We start from the raw sequence: 17,122 nt of genomic DNA on the forward strand, positions 1-17,122 counted from the left end.
GAATTAATTAAGGTTGTGGAAGATTTGGAATAATACCTTTCTGTACGCCATTTTGTCCAGCTAATTTCAAGCACTTTATAAGGGAGTCTGAAATTAAAAAGTAAATCTGAGTAGTTTTTCTGGAATTTTCTGGACACGAGAATAGTGGATTCATTCGACAACTGTTTCACGAAACATTACAATGAACTTTCATTTATGTCCCGCGAAGATTGACTGATAAGTTGCTTTACGTTCTTCTACACTAGAAAGATCATGAACGATAGAAGTTATTATTTATGTGGACTCCAGACAACTTGAATTTGGTGCAGTTACTTCACGCAACATTACCCGGAATGCACAAGCTTTCTCCACCACATTACGTCACTTTCAAAGTGAACAGGATTACAGAATTATGCCGTAGGTCCCAGGCCTTTGTAAGATGTTAAAGAAATAGTCTGTTTTTCATTGTTTAAAAATAGTTTTTAAAAAAGTTACTATTAGCGCCCAAGAATTCACAGCGGGATTTTGTGTAACTATTAAAACTTACGTTTTCTGGGACACCTGACCAGAAAGATAGATGTCTATAGAATAACCGAGGTGAAGGTATGGTCCTTCTCTATGAGGAAAACAGTGCTAGTTTCTGACGTGGAAGTCGGTTCAGTTAAAATGGCCATAAAGTTATAGATATCTTCGTCTAAAATACTAACATTAAGTAACAGATCACTCTGTATTAACTTCCGAATTGTGGTGCTCAGAAAGTTATAGTGTGAAGTTACAATTTATAAAATCGTAATTCTGATACTGAAGTTTAGGCAACACCTCCATGGTTGAAATTCATGTGGAAGATACCCAGGGAAGCATTCGTAATTTCTGATAAATTCTGTGAACTACCCAATATTATAGATATCCGGGTAAGCAGGCATTTTTATGTTTAATTGAACTATATGCAACTTATTCTGGTAGTGAAATACAATAAGAAACTGTTGTTATTCAGTGAATAAGACTATTGGAGTTCTATTTTTTCTATTTAATGGTTAACTTTTTCGTATTTTGAAGAACAGTTTTCCATAGTTCCACTTTCAGGATTTAATGAATTTGGATGTAGTTTAATGTTAAAAGGATTTTCTTTTCTTGAAATGATTATTAAAGTTGCACAGTGAATATTGAAATTTAGTATTTTATTTAGAAGAACCATCTCAACTGATTCTTAGTGATTATAAAAAAATTCGTACGTAATATTAATCTATATATATAAAAGAGAACTCTATATATATAAAAGAGAACGTACAAATCCTTTGTTAGCTCATCACGCTAATACGGCTGAACCAATTTCTTTCATTTTTGGGGGGTTATTAAGATTTGGACCCTAGATGGTTTTTATCATATCACTTTAATTTTCAATTACCAGTGTCTTGAGATAATTGACCATTCAAGTGTCCATAACGTACAAATCCTTTGTTAGCTCATCATAGCTAAATCTAACCGTATTTATATGCAACCCACATGACCGTGTCACTCGGCGGGTTAACATAAATGACAGGCGATATAATGTTAACATTTACTGCAATCTTCTATGGTTTTTATCATATCACTTGAAAGCGAAAAAGTAAAAATTATCTAAGTAACAAAGTTTATTGCGTTCCGGGGTGACCCCAGCGAAGCGGGGTGAACGCTGCTAGTTACACCATAAAATTCAGTATCACTCGGTTCCTTATATATATATATATATATATATATATATATATATTTAATTATTTGCGTGAGTATTCTTACTCGACACCAGACGTGTTTAACTTTTATAGGAAAACACGTTATACTTTTCATAATGGATACTACTGTTTATTTATTTTTTTTCTCTCATTTTCTCTCCCTCTAGACATCTTCAACTTTCATTTCTTATATGCTTCTGAAAAAGCAGATACACAATAATTTGCGTCGGAAAGAAAAATGAAACTATCTAAGGACAATTTAGTTGGTTTAATATGGCTAGAACAGAACTATGGGTAAACGTTTGGGAAGTAAGCTATTTTAACGTCTGACTAGAAAAAGATAATAAGGAAGATCTGAAGCCATTCTCACCGGCGCAGCAGTGCAACCAACAATTGTTAAAACTGTAATTATATAGGACAAAGTCTTGCTAACTGAATTTATTGTTTCACCCATGTCTGTATAAATTATTATAATGGGAAAACATTTGTACTTTAAAGCGTCCTTAACATTATCTTTTATTGTCAGTTCCAATAACTGGAATTTACTTTCTTCTTATAAGATGAACAGTTATTATTGTAGTATTTGAGGACAGGAGCGTTCGAACGAGTTTGGAGAGCACATGAATGGAAGACTCGAAGTTCGTATGTGAATTGACCATTAGAGTCAATTTTCTTCGAAGAACACTGTCAATGGAAGTGTACCCTTGCAAATGTTGCGAAAATTTGTGTTTCCAGGATTAAACAGTCAGGGAATACTACTGTTATTTATTTTCAAGATGTACAACTTCTCCCATTTCGCCCTAACGTTAGACATTATATGCACTAACAATTTGATGAGCAGAGGATTAGATGCAGGGGGCTGTCAACATGTACAGATTTGCTTTTCTAAGATTGCTGGTTGTAGGTTGAAATGCTATAATTAAAATGTGGGCTCAGGAACTTCTAAATGTACATGACGTGAAAGAGAAAATTTCCATGGTAATTGGACATTCACTGGAAGATCGTCAATATGCATTTGAAATTCCGGAAACGTATGCAACACTACTTAGACGTCAATGGAGCGTTGTCCGAGATCTGGCGTTGTACATCGTTATCAAAATCTGGAGTTTAACAAACGTTCATGCTGATGCAATTCTCCGTTTGGAATACGTAATGCTTTAGAATCCGGCGAAGGTAAATATCAGAACTTAAATCAATGTAGCATAAAGTATAAACGAGTAAATTGATTTAAGTCTCAACACAGAAGATTTTGTGTGTTCAACTAACAATAGATCAATCTGCGCAGTCAACTGCTACGTTGATTGGATTGGAGTTTCGCGTTTCTCTTAGGCTATATGAGACGTGAACTTACGGCTTAACGTGGGATCTGTGAACCACGTGAGCTAACACTGGAAATCGACCCTGGAATCTGAGGTAACTCTATTTCCACAAAATCTGATTTATCACGTATTTTATAGACACTATATCACTAGCAAATATCTAGACCTGTGGTTTGCAGTAACTTTTTCTTTTTTGTTACCTTGAAATGTCTCTTATCGTACAACCTACTGAGTTCTTTTTCCTTTTTTACAGAGAAGGATGAGCATCTCTGTCCTCTACTCACTAAAAGCATAGCGTCTTGCTCGTATCTTTAACAGTTTGTTTTCTACAACCGTAGCAAAGTTATCGGAAATATAGTATGCCAACATAGTTCAAGAAAGTCTGTGGTGTTCTTTTAAATGTACAAGCCGCAACAAAAGATGACAATATAAAAGAGTTTTTACGAAGAAGTAGAACGGATATTGGACCAACTCCTGCCATACCATATGAAAATTCTATTAGAAGATTTTAATGTGAAGGTAGGATTAGAGGTTATTTTCAAACCAACTATAGGAAATGAAAGTTTGCTTTAGAAAAGTAATGACATCGGTGTTAGACTCGTGAACTTTGCAACATTCAAAAACCTTATCGTCAAGAGTACAAAATTCGCACATCGCAACGTTTATAAATATACTTTAACCTCACTAGATGAAAGCACATAATCAAATTGATCACGTTTTAGTAGATAGAAGAAGACGATCTAGCATTATTGATGTTCGGTCGTTCAGAGGAGCTGACTGACACAGATCATTACCTGGTAGCAGCAATAATGAGAGACATTATCGTTGAAAAGGAAATATTCAACATCTTACAACCGAGAGGTTTAATTTAAGGAAATTAGAGAATAACCAGACGAGAGGAGAATACCAGATCTATATATTAAAATCCTAGAAAAGTTTGTGGACGTTCATATGTTCATGGCCAATCCTTTCAACAGTGAGTTCTTGGAAGACATAGGCTCTAGCAAGATGCCGTTTTCACTGATCGATTGCAAATTTTGTGTAGATTGTTTAGTTGTAATTGAATATTAAAAAAAAAAAAAAAAAAAAGACCTTTATTTCTTTATTACATTTTTAGGGGTACACTGAAAGCGTTGATTTTTTTTTAAATGAAAGTACCATATCTTACGAGATATGCATTCCAACACCATATACCTGTATACAGGGGTTGTATATCTCTCGGGCGTGTTTCATGGGCAATCACAATGAAAAACGAAGGATAACCATTTCTCCAGTTTAAGATGAATCTTTATTGTTTGGAGTGTTTTGCCCAATGAATACCATATATCACTGACATTATAATTAATTGTGTGTGTAATGTATTTGCTTATTACATACTGCATACTAGAAAAACGAAAACACTGATCATACATGAAGTAGAAACTCCAACCGGAGGTAGGCTCAAATCTTGCAAACGGTGCGAAATATTGAAAAAATAATTTTAAAAATCTCCCCTTTATGGTACCCCTTGCCGATTTTTATCAAGATGTCTTTCACTTGTGTCTGTAAAGGGACATGTACAAATATTATGAGGAATGACAAGGAGATTCATGCTCATATGTGAATGATGCGCTGTGCACAGAGCGCAGGTTTCGCTAGTTGAAATATGAAGAATTCTCAGTTTTTGAAGGTTCGAAATGCATTAATATTGACGATACCTGGGTTGAAATTAGGGATAACATTAAAATTTCAGCAAAAGAAAAAGTAGGGCACGCAGAATACACAGGAACAAACTATGGTTCGACATGGAATGCACTAAGCTACCGGAGGAGACTGAACAGGCAAAACTACGTTGGCTACAAAATTCAAATGATACAGAATTTTGATGACATCAAACAAAAAATTTCCAAGACGTTTAGAAAAAAGAAACGCTACTTTTCGAAAACTAAAACTAATGAACTTTAAGATAATAGTAGAAACAAAAACATTCGACACATGTATAAGGGTATCAACGAATTTAAGAAAGGCTATCAACCCTACAGTTATATATTAACAAACGTTGACAGAATAGTTCTTACTGACACAGATAGCATCTTAGATAGAGATTACTTTGACGATTTGCTTAACAAGCAGCCAAAACTAATATTTGCGGAGGAAGAGAAGTGCACAAAGCAGAAGTGTATATTCCAAAGCCTAGCCGAACACAGTACAAATCGCTATAAAGAAATTAAAATACAAATCTTCGAGTGTAGACAAAATTCCGATTGAGTTTATTTTAGCTGGAGAGAAAAAGTTGTGGAACAAGATACACAAACTCATTCCCCTTATCTGGAACAATGAGGAATCGTCACAAGAGTGGAAAGAATCAATCACAGTCCCAATGTACAAGAAAGGGGACAAAACTGATTGAAATAATTATCGAGGCATTTCTCTTGTGTCAACATTCTATAAAATCCTGTCGAACACTATTGGCAAGATTGATTCCATACGCAGATAAAATTATTGTAGATTATCAGTGCGGATTTAGGCGTAAATTGATCAACTATCGATCAGATACTTACCATTCGACAAATACTCGAAAAAGAAGTGAGAATACAATACTACATCAACTATTTATTGATTTTAGAGAGGCCTACAACTCGGTTAGGAGGAAAACATTGTACAACATTCTTATAGAATTTGTAATATCGAAAAGCTAATAGATTAATTAAGGTGTGTTTAAATGAATCCCAAAGCAAAGCTTGAATAGTAAAAGTCTTGTCCCCAAGCTTTCACGTCGAGAATGGCCTGAAACAAGCAGATGCGTTGTCGCCATTATTATTCAACTTTATTTTGGAGTACGCTAAAGGACAATCAAAGATGATAGCCAGGGTCTAAAGCTGAATGGTATTTACCAGGTTATGATGCACGTACGCCGATGAAGTAAATCTTATAGGGGATGATAGGAGAACAATAGAAACAAATGCAGAGGCCTTATTAAACGTTTCCAGGAACATGGGTTTAGAAGTAAATGCAGAAAAAACTAAATACATGGATATTCGCCGGGATTGTGATACTGCAAATTATTGATGCGTCAAAACATCAAATGATACTTTCGAGAAAGTGGATACTTTCAAATATCTAGGATCAATATTAACAGACCAAAATCATATCCACGAAGAAATTAAATGTCGACTGAAAGTAGCTAATTCTGTCTTAATGACTTCAAAACCTTCTATCATCGCGAATTCTGTCGAGGAATTTGAAGCTTGAAATATATAAAGCGACAGTCATGCCTGTTGTTCTGTATGGTTACGAAGCCTGGTCGTTTACTCTGATGGAAGAACTCAAATTGAAAATATTCGAGAATAAAATCCTGAGACGAATATTCGGACCAAAGAGGAACGGGAAGCTTCATAACAAGGAACTGCATAGTTTATACTGTTTACCAAACACTGTTCGGGTCATCAAGTCTAAGAGACTCGGATGGGCAGGTCATGTACCCAGAATGGAAGAAAGTAGGAACGCTTTCAAAGTTTTAATTGGAAATCCAATCGTAAGTGCCCACTATGAAGACCTAAGTGCAGATGGAAGGATAATATTGGATGGATCTCGCAGAAATATGAGTACAAAGCAGAAATGGATTGAGTTGGCTAACAATAGAAATCAACTGAGAGTTTTTGCGAACGCGGCATTGGACCTCTGGTAACATAGGCCATAGAGTTAGTTAGTTCACGAAAGTCTGCATTCGATTTAATATACTGAACTCAACTACCCTTGTACTTTCGCATTTCACGGAAACATTTTAAGTTCTTGACTTGTTTTCTACGAATATTTATTTTTGCCTTTAAGTCATACAACAACAGTATATTCCATGCCTGACGTGATGAAAAACTGTTTTATACGTTAGGATATATGAATAGATATCGCACTATAATTTTCTGCCGTCAAAACTTGATTTTTGGTAAAAACAATCTGCTGCGAAAACAGAAGGCTAGAAACGCACCCACGAATACTCTCGGTTCTGAGACCTTGTTAAAAACTTTAACATGGTCAAATATGCGTATCGAGTGCTGAGCTACTTAGATCTTATAAATAGTTTACCAGTAAATAGTTCAGTTAAAAATATTTACCCCAAAATTACCTAAATGTGAACATTTCAGCAAAAGTTATGGCCTTCTTCAGCACGTATCTTTTCAGAAAACTTGTCTTATTATAATCAATGCTACTGTTTAACAGTCTTCCCCTACCCTGCACCCACTCTCTCGATATCCACAGTAAACGTTAGTTTTCTGAAATGATACATGCTGAAGAAGGAAATTAGTTCTTGCCGAAACGCCCACATTTAGACAATTTTACGTGCTTTTGGAATAAGCATTTTTTAATGAATACTTAATATGGACACTATTAAATCAAGTAGCTTTTTTAAAAGTAATTTACCAATTGTTTTGAAGTACTTTGTTGTCTGCGAATTTTATCTCTGAATTGGGCAATCCTGTGCAGATTTTGGAGTTTGTAAATATAGTTCTTTGAGACTGTCTGAATCATTATATTACTAGTTTGATCCTCTCCTTTCAAACATGAATCATTAGAAATGAATTATCTTTGGCTCGGACTGAGTACAAATACACACATACTGCATCTCACACAATAACAAATACGCTTCACATCAGGTGTAAAGGTCTTCAAGCTTGAATAGATACATTACAGTAACAGCTTACAAAGAAAATAAAAACAAACATGAAACAAGCACAATCTTCACAAACGTGTACACTTACAAAAATACTGGAAAATTAAGCAAAAATCACAGCATGATTTTATTTAGATATATAAGCACAATCCAGAAAACGTTGTTTATGTAATAAACTTTTGCTCCCCATAAAACAATAAAATAGGTCAAGTGGTGATTTCTAAGCGGATATCAGGGGAAGAGCTATCAGAAAAAACTGTTCTGTATATGTCATTTGAACTAAATATGCTCTTTCGATACGAGGATGGAACCATAACTCGTGAACAACAATTTAGGAAGTGTAACAGATAACATATCAAGAATGTACACAAGGTAACCTAAAGAATTCTTGCAGTTTTTGACTTCAGATTTGATAAAATGCTCACAGAGAGAAAATTAAGTGACATCCACACCGGGAAAGTGACGGGGGTTAGTGTGACTATAGTCACATAACTATCGATCTGCGTCATAACTAGTGATAGCTATCGATCTGCGTCAATACAGGCACGTTGCGCACACACGCGAAACATAGCTTATCTAGTGTCGAAGAGAAACTGAAGTATCGAAACAATTCGTTCGCGTATGACTTCACGTGGGGGTCTCAGCACCCACATTAAGTCGTCAAATATGTAAGGCATTTGGGAAGGATGCCGTGAGCGAACACAGACCAGCCGGCGTCTCTGTGATGAACACAACAGTGGGCGACCACATGTGTTGATGACTAGGCCCTGAAGCCAGTTACAGAGAAACAAAGTTGTCAAACGTATGGTCAACTGACGAACGCTTTCACGTTTCCGAAGAAACAGACTTCACCTGCACTGCATAGGGAAGGCGTACAAATTGAGCAAGTAGGTACCTCAAACACAGTAAGCAAACAAAAGTTACAGCCTGTTTATTGTTGCTGCCTCGGCATCGCAACACAATCATATTTGATTAACTATTCGCGAGTGACAAAAAGTATGTCCAGTATGACACTTCAAAGAGTGCCAGATATTAGTTGTCACCACGTGAACTTGTGTATCACATTTCAAGACGACTTGCACTCATGCAAGATCATGCTCTACTCTGATGGTCCAGTCGCCATGTGGTGCATTATGAGCTCCTACCACCAGACTACACCATCATTGTGGATCTGTACTCACATCGATTGTAACGGGTACACAATGTTTGCAGCAGACGAAGCCCGCGTTGGACGACCAGATAAACCATTCAGGTACTTGACGGGGAGAAACTCTGTCATCCGGCATACAAGCCGGACTTAGTACTATCAGATTACCTACACCTGTTTTATTTCTTGGACAACCACCACCGTGGGAAATTTTTTGACAAGGCTCACTTGTAGGACTTCTTTGCGTTCAGAACTCCTGAGTTTTATCGTCACGGCATAACGCAGCAGCAGGAATGTTGGCAAAGAGTCCTGGATGGTGGGAGATCATTTCGAGATTAACATGACATACTATGCGCTGCATATCTGTTTCTGATGATTACGAACGACAGTAACTTCTCTCGTTATCTCGTACAAAGTAAAAGCTCATATTAACCCTTAAAAACCGGCGAGTGTCATATCACGCAAAAAATGTAAATCGTCCGGTACGGTTGACGTGATATCACGCGTCGTCACGTGGGTCCTTCATACTCGCGTTTCTTCGTCTGAGAACTGCTGGTGTTGGTTAATTGCGCAGAAAAAATGTTCTTCATGCTTCGAAACACCCATGCCTATAAGATAAGCGTCATATATCTATTTCCGGCTCCATATAATCAACATAAGAAAGGCTCGTTATTATTTTTTTTTTAAATTAAAACGCAGAAAGAAATCCTATCACGTGCGTTTGTGTGTGTTTGATTTCAGCAAATCCAGCAGAAGGGAAACCCAGTGTAGGCAGCAGAAGGGAAACCCACGATAAGATTCGAACGCCCAAAGTTAGTGGGTGGGCAGGTCTTTGTCCTGTAGACTAAACAATATGAGTTCAGCGCCGAACCTGCTTTTAGCGTGAGTGCGATAGGAAAACACGAAGTGGCCTGTGTTTTCTTCCGTCTCCCCCTTCTTTTTTCTCAGGATCTCTAATGCACTATACACAAAACGCTGAACCTCTGTTCTATATTTTTGTTTGTGTGTGTGAAAGAGAGAGAGAGAGATAAAAAATGAAATCTTTAAGTTTTACGTCCCACGGTTATGCCGGTTAGGCTAAAGGAGACGGTGATGATGAGAGATGAGTGAACTGGTGGAATGAAGAAAGTGGGAGGAAACGGGAGAACCCCGAGAAAACCCACGAGCACGGTGTTTGTCCACCACAAAGTCCACACGGCGCGAGCTGGGATCGAACCCGGGACCCCAAGCACCGGAGGTGAACGCTCTACCACTGAGCCACCGCGCCCCCCGAGAGAGAGATAAAGACCAAACTGATCTTTTACATGCGCAAATCACGTGACTTACGCTTTTGTTTCATATAGTACAGACTATTAAAAATCATTTAAATATGTGGCGTATCGTGAAGCATACTGGGCGTTCGGGCGTCGTAACTTAAGGGCTAAAGCTCCTTATCAGCATAGCTGCGAAGTTCCTCAATATATTTTTTTCGATTGTGGAACTTTCACAATTCGCAGTTCACGGAAGTCCTTTTGGGAATATAACCATATGCAAACAACCGATGTGACTTCGTCATAGAAACTGAAATGTTAGCCGGCCAAGAATTTTTCCTCGAGCCGTAAAAAAAAATAGTTTGAAGGTCCAATATTAGGACTCTACGTCGCGCGCTCATCCACCTCCCATCCGAAGTTCTCGCATTTCTCACGAATACACGCAACAACATTGGAGCGTGCACTGTCATGGAGAGTGACACTTCAACAATGTAGTTAAAGCGTTTGCCACAAAGTGCACAATACAACTTTGCCAATGTTGTGTCATACGATGCAGCATTCAGTGGAGTACGTTTTCCAGTGGAGTAAAAAAAAATAAAATAAAAATAAAAAAAATATAAAAATGAGCAGAAGTGGCAGTTTATTAATGAAAGATAATACAAGCAAAGCACAGAAGAACAGAAGGCAAGTTTCACATTAGTAATCGGATATGCTCCAGGCGAAGATATGAAAAGAGAGAAAGAGAGAGAGAGAGAGAGAGAGAGAGAGAAGTGGGTTTTACGAAATACTACAAAGAACAATTGAAAATATAAACTCAAATATTATTTTGCTAGGATACATGAATGCAACAGTTGCTAACAAACCCGAAGAATGACATGGAATAATAGGAGCATAAGCGGAAGAAACATTAGACAATAACAGAAGGAGATTATTGGATTTTTGCCCACTAAACCTCAGCGTAGCAAATACATTCTACATACATAAAGAAATTTAAAAATTCATCAGGGAGAAAGCAAGCAAAAACGAAAACAACATGAAATATATAGAGACGTTCGAGTTAAACGAGGTCCCGAAATTGATAGCGATTATAAACTGGTACCTTTAGACACGATAATTTCGAGAGAACAGGAAAAGAGCGGAAACAGATATGGAGACAAGAAAGCGTACCAAAAGCTTCAAACTAAAAGAGGAGACAAATAGAAAATAATTTCAGAAGATAATCGATACAGAACTGAAGGAATCAAGTATCGTTGACAAGAAAGATGATTTAGAAAAGTGGAAAAATATGTCAATACCGTAGCGGAAGAAGTGTGTAGAACAAACAGCAAACAGCGGAAAAGAGCAAACAGGAAAATATCTTAACGCGACATTAGGGCTGATAGAGAAGAAAGTGAAATAGAAGAAATGCGTAACAGTAGTACTTTAGATGCTTTCTAAAATTCAAGAAAAAAGAGAGAGAAATTTAAAATGAAGATCACAGAAGCTTACAAAAATAAATAAATAAATAAATAAATAAAAATAAAAAGACAGAATTTGGCAGACAAATGGAAACAAACTACAAAGAAAACGAAACACTAGTCTACAGTTCTAAAAGAAATATCAGGAAAGAAAAGGAATATCGTTTAAAATTCATAAAAAGACCAGGAAGGTAGAATACTGACAAAACCAGAAGTAATAATGAAAAAATAAAAGAACTATTAAAATAAATAAAAATAAAATAATTATTTTCAATAACTGCTAGAAGCTGATCACTAACAAGGAACAGCAGATTTACAAGAAATCACAAAGACGAAGGATCAAAATATTACAAAAGAACAAGGAGAATAAGGCAAATGAAAATGAGAAGAGCGGCAGGACATGATTATATAACTCCAGAAATGGTTAAATGATGGAACAGAAAGAAGACACTTCTACAAATCATGCAGAAGGCATGGAAAGAGGGAAAGGTAGTTGAAGACTGGGAAGTGGCGATCTTAATCCATATCTTCAAGAAAGGTGGGAAGAACAGGGAATGCAAAAACTATACAGGGATATTGCTGCTCAGTATTTCAGGGAAACCGAAAAATCACGAATACTGGAAATTAGGCAAAGACACGAAATCGAAAGTAATATAGAATAATGCCAGAGCCGATTTCGACCAGGAAGGAGAGTCCGAGATGATATTTTTACTTTCAGGGAAATCAAAGAAAACAAGCTGGAATACGATCAAGATTTTCACGCTTAATAGATCTGGAAAACGCTTTTACTAAAGTCCCACTGCAAGATCTGTGAAAAATCCTGAAGAAAATGAAAGTTAATCGACAGCTGATAAAAGAGATTCAAAGCTTTTACAAGGAGTGCAAATGTTACGTAACAATGGATCCAAATAATTCAGGGCCTCGGCAGGAGTAAGGCAAAGGGAAATATTATCACCATATCTTTTCACAATTTCAATGGACGGCATTAAAGAAATACAGTCGAAAACTAATGAACATCAGCAGGGTAAATAAACCATGTATAACACACCTGGGGGAGAAGAGCTAGAACAAGTGGACAAATGAATAGCCTGAGTGTTGTCATTAACAAAAAGGGAAGATAGAAGAAGAACCGAACTGAATAATAACAAAATACAAGAACGCTTTATGGCGCCATTAATTGACGATTCTTAGGAAAGAAAAAAATAAGCCAGAAAATAAAAGTATCAATATACATACGTCCCTATCCTTATCTATGTGTAATCATGGGTACTAAGTGAGAGACAAACAAAAACTACAGCCAGTAGAAATGAAAATTTTTAGAAGAACTGTAAAGAAAACAAAGAAGGGTAGAATTAGGAATCAAAATATCAGGCAAACATTGAAAGTTAAACCAATACAGTTGCATATTAAACAAGTTCAACTTTGATGGTTAGGGTGCATCATCAGGATGAAAGAGGAAAGTTTCCAAAATAAGTGTGGGAAGCAAGACCACGAGAATTAGGGAAGAAATGACAGAGATAGGCCAAGACACACTGCGAAAAGGGCTATAGAAGAGACTCAAGAGAGACATTTCATGGAAAACAGTGAAGAATTTGGCGCAAAACAGAAGCAAGTGGCAAATTGTCTGGAAAATCTCGATACCCAAGAGGTAGAAGAGGACCGAATTAAGTAACAGTAACATGTACGGTAGCGGTTACACTGAATGAGAATTTGTACGGAATTTGGTCGTGCGAAGTCTAATTCGTACGAAAATTAAATTCATAGACGCTTACGAATAGGAAGGAAATAATTCAACCACGAACGAATTTTGTACGAATTCTGATACAGTATAAGCGTAGCCTAAATCGTAGGCTGACCACTGACCAAAATAGTATTTTATTTTGTAATGTATATAAGTCACCAGCTGGACGACTTAGAAGCGGGTAGTCATAACCGAACTCGTTCGTAAGTTGACGACTAACCGTAATATTGCATAAAAAATAAATAAATAAATTGTACGCTACTTACTAATCCATCCTCGTATTACTGCGTTTTTGCTTTCTCAATATTTTTAGCGTACTGTTTTTAATGATGAAAAAACCTACCTGTAAACTTTTAAAAAAGACAGACAGACAGACAAAAGATACGGCCCCAAACTTTATTCGTGTGATACCGGTACTTAGGATAATCATTAAGTTGAAATAAAAGTTAATGCTTTCCGGATGTCGTCATTCAAACAGCTTTAATCACATCAAATTAGAATAAATATGTATACTTTGTTCTGTAGTGGCTCCAAATTGCACTCAATTTCTTGGTGGTTTTGAATTGGTGGCTTTCTTTGTTTGCTGCAACTGAATTATATTTTTAAAAAATCCTACTCTTATTAAAATAATTCTTTTCTTTTCTTATTCTCCCGTTGTATCTAGCAATTCGTATTATGAACATGAAAGTTCGTCAATCTTGAACTTTTGCTCTGTTGCTCTTCGTTGTTTTCTTCGCAATTAAGGTATCTGAGCGTTTCTTCTTCCCTTCAGACAGTTAGAACATAGAAGCTTGTAAGATACATGTAAACATATGTATAAAAAGTGTTTTCATGGTAACCATCGCGATATTATTAGTGCTGCGTTCTTTTAAAAAAGGATTTGATTAACTTTTAGTTATATTGTTTTCATCCTTTCTTTTTACGCAAGACAAAGTCACATTTGTATACTTATTTGCATAACCATTGTAATAGTTAATTGTTTATTACTTCTCCCGAGGTGAACACACACACACACACAGTACAAGGTCACACTATCCTTCAACGCAAAGCTACACATGCGCACTACGCTTCACATCTCTACTCGGCACTTCCCACTTAGTCCTCCCTCGTCTTTTACTTATCTTAGACGGATGTGTATTCCTCTTTGATGCACACGAAGAGGTTTTTATTTCGTATGCATGTATGAACTTTTACCTAGTGTCGTGTGCAAACCAATCACCGCCAGAGATTGTCCCATCTTCTTCATTCCACCTGAAGAGTCTCAACTTACTGTGCATGCCCGACTTCTGAACTTTCATGTCGAGTGTATCTCTGCACCCCTTACACTTTTTCTTCTGGCTCGTGGATTGGTGTTATGCGTCACTTTGAACCGGGATACACTTTGAAATCTATATAATTTCGTGCCTCCAGTATCTCAAGCAACCTTTGTGCCCAAGGGTTACTAGCAGATATCGGTACACTGGTGGAGTAGACAACTGCCTATGTATGGTCAACCCTAGGTTTTCTCCTTTGACCATATTCTCTTATCCTTTAGGCTTCGGTCAGAAATCAAGGTAGGGTTGTAGACTATTCAAGTTGTTTTGAACGAGATCTAGTAACGGCAGAGGCTACGAGACAACACTATCAAGGTCTAAAACCTGGCATAAGGCAATAACATATTATAACCCTTAAAGGCCGTGCACAGGTACCAGGTAACTTTCTAACCATGGTATTCACTCCTTCCAAGGTTGTCTAACAATTTACTTTTCTTACGTTCCGACATTAAGACGCTCCTTCATCTGCAGATACCTACGTTGTCTTTTTATTATAAACATTAGAGACTCATTCACACTGATCGCGGAGCCTGTATTATTCCTAGAACTAATAAACGCAGTTTTTCTGCAAGGAATTTGATTTATTTAATTTGCTGCTAAACTATCTACCTTGCAGGAGTGGTCTGGTCTCTTGTAAATAGTTGAAAAGTGAGCAAAAGCACACGAAAAAGTGACCAAAAACTCCTCATGCCTCTTTTTTCCTTTGTCAATTTCTCCATCACCTCTCTCTTTGTTTCTTATTTAGTTTCATTTTTTTCTTCTTTACTCCTTTATGAGCTTCTTCCTTTCTTAGGTTTTCTAAGTATGCTTTGTAGTTACGGTAAGCAGACTTAGCAGATGCAAGTGGAACCAGTTCGGTCCTATTTCCGAATTTCTTCATCCCCGACATTATATTTAACTTAGCATTGAGAGTTCTCAAAAACGTGAAATATTCAAATTCATCACCTACTCTCAAGAAGAATATACAAGAAGCATAACACAAGACGAACATGATGACCCACACAAACACATACACACAACGTTCAGCGGAGCGTTAACTACTACGAGAGAAAACTAAAAGACTATTATGATAGAAGAAAGAATAGACACAGAAGGGTTCTCAACCTCACCTTGAGAGCTTAAGCATCCACCAACCATCCACTGTGCTTTAGAAAGAATAAAAGCTGAAGTGAGAATGAAGTTGATTGTTTCACATGTGGCAGCAAGTACTGAAGCTTTCAAAAGAGTAATGAGTAACAAGTTTCTGCCTTTTTCCATTTATTTTTATAATAATTTTCTTTGAAAATTGCCAATGCAAAACATAAATCACACGAAAAATTCACTTTACCTCCCAAAAAAGTAACTTTTAGTGACCAATTTGAAAAAAAGTAACTTTTAGTTAAAAAAAAAAAGAAAAAAAAAGTACTTGCTATGAGCCCTGACCTTGTGTCGGTGCAAGTCTTTCTCACGGTAACGATTTCTAGCTGTCTCAAATTAAGTCATGACCAAGGCCAACGCTATCTTGTAAAGCTAAGGTCTTCCATATTGGTTCCTATTCCTGGTTGTGATTCTGCCGCTTGTATTACAGAAACTTTTGGTTAATAATTTTGGTTTGCTACTAACAGTTATGTGTGGGTGCCGATCTAAGTAAAAAAAAAAAAAAAAAAAACATTCCGTCAGTATGCCACACTACGGAAAAATTCCCTGAAAACTGAATTTTTGTCTAGGTCTTCATCTTGATGTTCTAAATAATATATCGAAAGCTTCCATCGAATGGACTCCTGCCAAACATTTTATAGTGGGTTAAAAAAAAAAAAAAGTTTTCAGTGAAAAATCTTGTCAACTATTAGTTCTACCACAAAAATAATTATTAGAAAATTTGCTACAAGAATGGTTTTATTATTGTTATTCGTAAAAGTAACTGTTTATGAAATATTTCGTTGTGAAACGTAAGTGAATATATATCTATAGTGTATATCCGGTATGGACCGAGTTTAATATTTTACGAATTGCATATGGGTTGGATCTGAAATAAAATGATATCCGGTATGGACCGAGTTTAATATTTTACGAATTGCATATGGGTTGGATCTGAAATAAAATGATATCCGTATTGGGGACAGGGGGAAACTATGACGTGGTTACAGTCGTCGTCTACCATCTTGTAGTGGTCATACTGGATTTAACTTCCGTTATTTCAAAAACCAACACAGTCATGCGATATATCAAATGACGCCCCGTTTCAACAACAAATTCAATGAAGCAGTCAAATTTACGATAATTGTAATGGTGGTGGTTATTTTAGGGTAGGGTTTAGACTGCGGATGTTCTAAAAGGGAAGACTGTGTGTCATACGCGCCTTGAAACACGACAATAGCCACATTTATTACTAGAAGGAATATCTATGAACCACAAAAACAATAAACAAACACCATCACATACTCTACATGGCCTACGTTCTCTTCTAAGCAGTTCACCGCAACATTTGCATTCGTTGCATATTTCTGTATGAAGATGAATCTTATTCCAGAAATTATGAAGTTCCATGACTTTCCCAGACTATTGGAAATCTTGTTCATA

General features: G+C 36.6%; 1 protein-coding gene across 4 annotated transcripts in view; it reads right to left on the bottom strand.

Annotated features, from left to right (window-relative positions):
• LOC145673492 (uncharacterized) overlaps window positions 1–17,122 on the bottom strand; it is a 70,299-nt gene that overhangs the window by 39,670 nt on the left and 13,507 nt on the right. The window lies entirely within an intron of this gene.

This window comes from Thermobia domestica, chromosome 16, assembly GCF_964235325.1.
Source record: "Thermobia domestica chromosome 16, izTheDome1.hap1.1, whole genome shotgun sequence".
NCBI classification, from domain to species: domain Eukaryota; kingdom Metazoa; phylum Arthropoda; class Insecta; order Zygentoma; family Lepismatidae; genus Thermobia; species Thermobia domestica.